Source organism: Otolemur garnettii, unplaced genomic scaffold (genome assembly GCF_000181295.1).
Source record: "Otolemur garnettii isolate 467f Iridium unplaced genomic scaffold, OtoGar3 scaffold00031, whole genome shotgun sequence".
Classification (NCBI taxonomy): domain Eukaryota; kingdom Metazoa; phylum Chordata; class Mammalia; order Primates; family Galagidae; genus Otolemur; species Otolemur garnettii.
In genome coordinates this window covers 8664179-8671313 of record NW_003852426.1, presented here as the reverse complement: position 1 = coordinate 8671313, position 7135 = coordinate 8664179, and the positions used below count along the sequence as shown (strand labels likewise).

At 36.7% G+C, this 7135-nt stretch overlaps 1 protein-coding gene and 1 pseudogene across 1 annotated transcript in view; one reads left to right on the top strand and one right to left on the bottom strand.

The window, feature by feature from the left end:
* The window catches only part of ZFAND3 (zinc finger AN1-type containing 3), a 376393-nt gene that overhangs the window by 275581 nt on the left and 93677 nt on the right, over window positions 1-7135 (bottom strand). The gene's annotated exons all lie outside the window — the stretch shown is intronic.
* LOC105886939 lies at window positions 5761-6131 on the top strand (annotated as a pseudogene).

Genomic DNA, 7135 nt, shown 5'->3' with positions numbered 1-7135 from the left:
GCCACCTTAGGTGTACGTGGCTGGCGCCTTAGGCGGTTGAGCTATAGGCGCCGAGCCCAGATACACTTTCATATCTACTAAAATGCCTATTTAAAAAAAAGAAACCAAAAATAAGCATTGGCCAGGATATGGAGAAATTGCAACCATCATACGTTACTGATGGTATATAAAATGGTACAGCCGTTGTGGAAAATACTTTGCCAGTTCCTAAATAAGATAAACATAGAATTGCCACACGATCCAGCAATTCCACTCCTATATATATACACCTCAAAAGAACTAAAAATAGGTATTCCAGCTCGACGCCCATAGCTCAATGGCTAGGTTGCTGGCTACATACACCAAGGCTGGTAGGTTCGAACTCAGCCTAGGCCTGCTAAACAACAATGACAAATGCAACAAAAAAATAGCCAGGTATTATGGCAGTCACCTATAGTCCCAGCTACTTGGGAGGCTGAGGCAAGAGAATCTCTTAATCCCAAGAGTTTGAGGTTGCTATCAGCTGTGATGCCACAACACTCTACTGAGGACAACATAGTGAGATTCTGTCTAAAATAAAATAAAATAAAAATACATACTCCATCAAAAACTAAGACATGCATATCATGGCGGCTCCTCACACAGTCAAAAAGGTGGAAAGAACCTAAATGTCCATTAACTAATGAATGGATCAACAAATCTGGTGTGTCCACACAAAGCAATACTGTTCAGTCATAAAAAAAAGAATGATATATGCTGTAATGATACATACTACCACAGACGAACACCTTGACAACATTAAACAAAGTGAAAATAGTCACGTCTTATGATTCCATTCATAAGAAATATATGTAATAGGCGAAACTATAGAGACAGAAAACAGATTAGTGGTTGTAACGGGCAGACAGGAAGTGACTATTCAATGTTACATAAGGGTTTCCTTTGGGGATGATAACAATGTTCTGGAATGTGCTAAACGCCACTGAATTGTTTAAAATGGCTTTAATGGTATGTTTTATGCTACATGTATTGTACCATAATTAAAATACAAATAAATAAAACCCTGCCTGTGGGTGTACACCATTTTTAACTTGAACTTATATAACTGTTTCTACTTCATAGGGCTTATAATATATACCATAATATTGTGAGCGTGTCATAATAGTTAACATCTACTGCGCACTTGCTACATTGCTATAAACAAAACATATTTAGCCACTTTGGGTGCGTTTTAGTTAATCCTGAAACACCTAGAGAGTAGGTAGGTATTATCATCCCCATTTTATGCATAAGAAACTAAGGCTCAGAAAAACAAGGCAACTTAACTAATAAGGAGTACAGCTAGGATTCAAACTCTAACATTTTTTAAGATTAACTCAAATATAAAAGGAAGGGAATAAACTAAGACATCTTTCAGTAATACAACTGCATGAATACTGCGCATGAATGCAAGAAAATCATAACCTTCTCCAAACTGTCCTGACAATAGCTTTCCAGTAAACTATATGGACAGGAAGTCAACACTAGTCCTAAAAGACCTTTAGTATGACACATTCCAGCATTTCTTTCTGTCAACCAGGGTAAGACATTAATTATGAATAATTGTACTGGTTATGCTGGTTACCACTTCCAGAGAATCCACAAGGTTCAAGATAATTGTCAGCACTCATCTCAGACTAAATAATGACAGGTGTGGAAGGGAGAAACTGGCTATAAAAATGGCTACCATTTAAGAAAAATATGTTTTTTAAAATACAGTTTCCTAGGCCCACCCCAGGACCTAGTGAATCAAAATCACTAGGCTAATGCACCCAAATCCTTATGTTTTCTTAAAAGCCCTGGTGGACAGCCAAGTTTGGGAAGTGACACAGGAAAGTTTAAAGAAAGAAAAAAAGGGGGATTTTGAGTCAAACAAATAGCACACATAAGCTCAGTACAACTATCATTGATCTTAGAATACAAGATTACAGAATTTATAATCTAAGTAAGATGTCAGACCCTTTTACTATATACCTGTACCCAAAGTATACCTGAATGTTTGCAGTAATTTATGATAGTTAACATATAAAACTATATTAGTATCTATATTGCCTTTCATTCCAACTGTTCATGGACAACATAGAGGCATTATATAAGATATACACACTGGTAACCTTACACAACATTTAGCATGGGTGCTTGACAATCCAGCCCCAGTTTTCAAATAAACAACCAAAAGTAAATCCAGTAACTCTTTACTGATACCCACATTATGTGGGTATCATTAGTGCCAGGTGCTATTCTAGGTGCTGTGAATAAGTCAAGAACAAAACATATTCTCACAATACTTATTAGCAGGTATATCAGTCAGGCTAAGCAGGCTCCTATAGAAGTACCCGGCCCTTTTTTCTCATTTTCCTTTTAGATGTGAACATTCTGCTTCATCCTTCCCTAGGACATTATAGGATGCTCACTTTGTCGTATCAATCCCTTTAAATTCCAGTTTTCATTTTACATGGGAAAATGTACATCCAGGCAGCCTCTGTTACTATTTCAAAGCAACTGGAAAATCTCAGAATCCACATTTCCATTGGGCTGAGACTTTCCAATATGCCTAATAATGATACTTTATGACCTAGAAGTTCCAATGAATTGGTAGTAAGAAAACATTGATCTGCTTCAGTGGCACTGTAATTGGAATGGTGATTAAATGCATCATGTTAAATTTACCCTGGGCCTTTTCCAGTGTGGCAAATATAAAATGAGCTATCAGCATCAGCACAGCCTAAACTACTCCTGCCTTCTAAAATGATATTTCTCCTGCATGTCAAAGGTGATAAGTTTGAACTTCCCCATTAATAATTAGGTTGCATAACATGACAAACTGTATACACCCATACAGGCTTTCACAGGATGTACACTGCCCAACGTGGTTTACTCTACTTAGCAACTTGGGACAAACTTCTGTAAGTCAGAGAAGCACATTTGCACCACTATAGTTAATGGTCTGTCAGCATTTCCATTATAAAGCAATTTTCAAAGGTTTATTGCTCTGCTGAAGAATATGCTCGGAGCTGAAATTTGGCATTGCAGAAAAGCAAAACCTATACCCTGTAGTTGTTTATTCCTTTCCAAGTAGGCCAAATAGTTTGGTGGGGGGGGGTTTGTTTTTTGTTTTTTTTTTTTAAGGTAATCTGTTCCTTTATTTCAGAATTTCCTCATACAGCCCTTTGGGAATTTTCACAGAATAAAAACTTCACACCTCACAAAGGGACTATTGTTTGGTAATATCAACTAGCAACTTGCAAGGCACCAAGCATAGATTTCAACTTATTTACAGAAAAGAACTTTTTTAAAGCAAGCACACATTTTTAAATGAACTGCAAGTTTAAAAACATTTTCATCAGTTCTATCTTAGTTGTGATTAAATTATTCATGATACTAGAGTACACGCTCAGCCATACATTAAAATCAATGGATGACTTTAAAATTCTCATCAAACATTAAACCTCCTTTTATCCTCCCCACCCAACAACCACACACTACAAACCTAATCTGAAAGTCACCTCTTGTCAATTCCCTCTTACTCCACCAGTTAAAGGAAGTAAACACTGTAAACCAAAGCTAGGTAGCAAGAAAAGTTATAAATAGATAGGAGAAGCTTTGAAAATAATTTAGAGAATTCAGAAAATGATCAAATCCTGAGTGACATAATTCACAGAAAATAAATGTAGTGATCTGAGAGACTGGTATTATTATATTAGTAATAAGCTAACATTTTATTTACTCTCTGGAAACCATTCTAACCTGAAAGCTTGCCAAAATATTTCATGCTTCAAATAAAGAAGAAATCAACTACTCCAGTATTTTGGTTTCTTATTTTGGTTCTTGGTTATTGAACCTAACTTGAAAGCTTAAATATTTACGCTTGAAATTACAGGGTTCTTCAACTATATAGCTAATTATAATTCTGATACTCTACTCAATGAATAATCAAACATAAAAATGGTTTTCTAAGCTTAAAAATTCTCATTATCTACAAATGAAGACCCTCTAAAACTTAGGAGAGTAGTGATCAAAGTAATCCTTTTTGAAATAAATACGTTTTAGAGAAGTATTTAGCAAAAATCCATCCTGAATTAATGCATAGATATATTTTGATGTGCTATGCCAATTTCCCAACTTTATATTTGTTTAAATTATCAATCACTATGTAAAACCATCTATGAAACTAGTCTCAAACTAAGAAACAATACAGAATAATGTTTATAAAATGTTAAATAAAATGGATGTAAACCAGGTGTAGTGGTTTGAACCTATAGGCCCAGCTACTTGTGAGGTTAAGGTGGGAGGGTTTCTTGAGCCCAGGAGCTCAAGGCTACCCTGGGCAATACAGTGAGAGCAAGTTTCTCAAAATAAATAATTTAATGAAAGAAAGAAAGAGAAGCTTGCTATTGGCAACTCCACCTAAAAAGGGAAACTATATATTCAATTAAAATTATTGAAGAAAAGATTTAATATATGATTATAGCTAAATGAAATATGGACATGAATGCACTGCACAAGGACTAGAAGGGTACAGCAAACTGAAAACATGGTATTACTGATTAACAGAAAAAAATAAACTATCAGAAAGGGAAAAAAAATCACAACAGGCAACTATACCTTTGTTTGATTAATCACCTAGTACTCCATCACATAGCCTGTAAGATTAACCACCTGTGCCTTATTTTACTTGAAAGTCTGTTTTCACACTTGAAAAGAACTAAACTAGAGTTTGACCCTCCTCCAACTCCCACTAGCGCCAGACCACATTCCAAGGGCCCTGATAAACCAGCCTCACAGAAATAATAATAAGGAAAAAATCAGACACAACAATTTTACAGCTGACAATAATCATTTTTTTCCTTCCTCTTTATCTTCATAAAAACCTAAGCCCCATACACTCAGCACAGCAACCTTTCTTTCTTTCGTGTATGAGTCCTTCCCTCTTTGGGGAGGATAAAATTAACTTTTTACTTTTATCCTAATCTTTTGTATCAAGAATTTTCTCATCCTCCACTACAAGTTCCCACCCTACACATTAAAAGATGTGGATAAGGGCCAGGTTTGGTGGCTCACATCTGTAATCTCTGCACTTTAGGAGGCCAAGGTGGGAAGACTATGAGAGGATTGCTTGTGGATCAGAGAGTTCCAGATAAGGGTGAGCAAAAGCAAGACCCCATCCATACAAAAAAAAAATAGTAACTGGCCAGGCACAGTGGCTCACACCTGTAATCCTAGCACTCTGGGAGGCCAAAGCAGGTGGACTTCCTGAGCTCAGGAGACCAACCTGAGCAAAAACAAGACCCTCATCTCTACTAAAAAACTAGGTAGGTGTCATGGCGGTTGCCTACAGTCCCAGCTACTCAGGAAGCTGAAGCAGAAGGATTGCAAGAGCCCAGGAGTTTGAAGGTGTTGTAAGGTATGACCCCAAGATATTCTACCTACGCAGGGTGACCGGGGGGTGGGGGGTGGGGTGGGGTGGGGTGGTGGTGAATACACACACACACACACACACACACACACATATATATATATACACACACACACACACACATATATATATATACACACACACTAGTTCCAGCTACTAGGGAGGCTCAGGTAGGAGGATAGCATGAGCCTAGGAGTTTGAGGTTGCAGTGAGCTATGATGTCACTGCTACACTCCAGCCTAATTGATACAGACCCTATCTCTAAAAAGGAAAAAAACAGAAAAAGCTGGTTGGATTGTTGGGGCTTTTCTCGCTCTTTGAAGATTCTTCAAGCAAGCATTATGCCAACCAACACAGATCTTTCTCTTTCTTCGTATGATGAAGATCAGGGATCCAAATTTATCTAAAAAGCTAGAGGCATCATTTGTCCCCATTGGAATGGCAGGTTTTGCAGCAATTGTCACATATGTATTATACAGATTGAAGAGCAGGGGAAGTACTAAAATGTCCCTTCATCTGATCCACATGTCTGTGGCAGCCCAAAGCTTTGCTGTGGGAGCAATGACTCTTGGTGTGGGCTATTCCATGTATCGGGAATTCTGGGCAAAACCTAAACCTTAGAAGAAGAGATGCTGTCTTTGTCTTGTTGGAGGAGTTTGTTTTAGTTATTGAGGTTACCTATCTGTGTCAAAAATAAATTATTTGAATGGGTTCAGACAATAATATGATATTTTGAATACTGGCTTCCTTTCTTGCAGGTTTGATTTGGCTGGTGACCAAATTACGAATGACTAGTTCACTAGGTCATGCAGGAGAATCAAGTTAACACAAAAAGAAATGTGTCACCTAAATGTGCTTGACAGTGTTAAAATTTTAGTCTATCCTCTTAAACCATTAAATGAAATTAGTTCTACAACAGATAGCCCACCAAACCTGAAGTCCTCAAGGGTTGCTGCAGAATATTACATGTTATCTAGGAGTCCTCTTTACTCCAGTTAATTTAACATTTTTCTGCCTATCTTGTGAACTGGTTAAGTACTTCAGTTTTGGGGACTGGTCGGCTGTTTTTAGAGCTCTTTTTAAAAAGTGCGTGGAATATAATTTGTAAAGCCTCTCACAACTGAAAGTGTATGTGTAAGTGTTTAAACCAAACCTAGAAAGCTTACAACAGAGCTGCATGGTAGTAGTATTTATTTCAGAATCACAACTGTAAACATGAAAATAACTTAATTAAGGATTCTAGTCTAGCTCTTTTGTGATTGCAAAATTATATTTTTGCTGCTGTTGTAATTTTTAAATGTAACCTTGAGATAGAAATATGTATTTTAAGCACTAACTCATAGTTAATTGAAGAATTTTTTAAAGTGTATATATTTGTTTTTCTCTGTTAGAATTAGACGTGTTAAACTAAACAGATTGCCTATAATGGGAGAGATTAGTGATTCACAAACAAGCTGGTTTGGTTTGGCTGGACACTATACACAAAGCTTGATGTACTACAAAATGCTTTATTACACTTGTGAAATTCTATTGTCTATAATCTGAATTTATATTCCATGGTGATAACATGGTATATGTATTATTATTAAAGTGAACACATCAAAAAAAATAAAAAGGAAAATCAAAGATAAGAACAAAATTTTGGGCTCGGCGCCTATAGCTTAACCGGCTAAGGCGCCAGCCACGTACACCTAAGGTGGC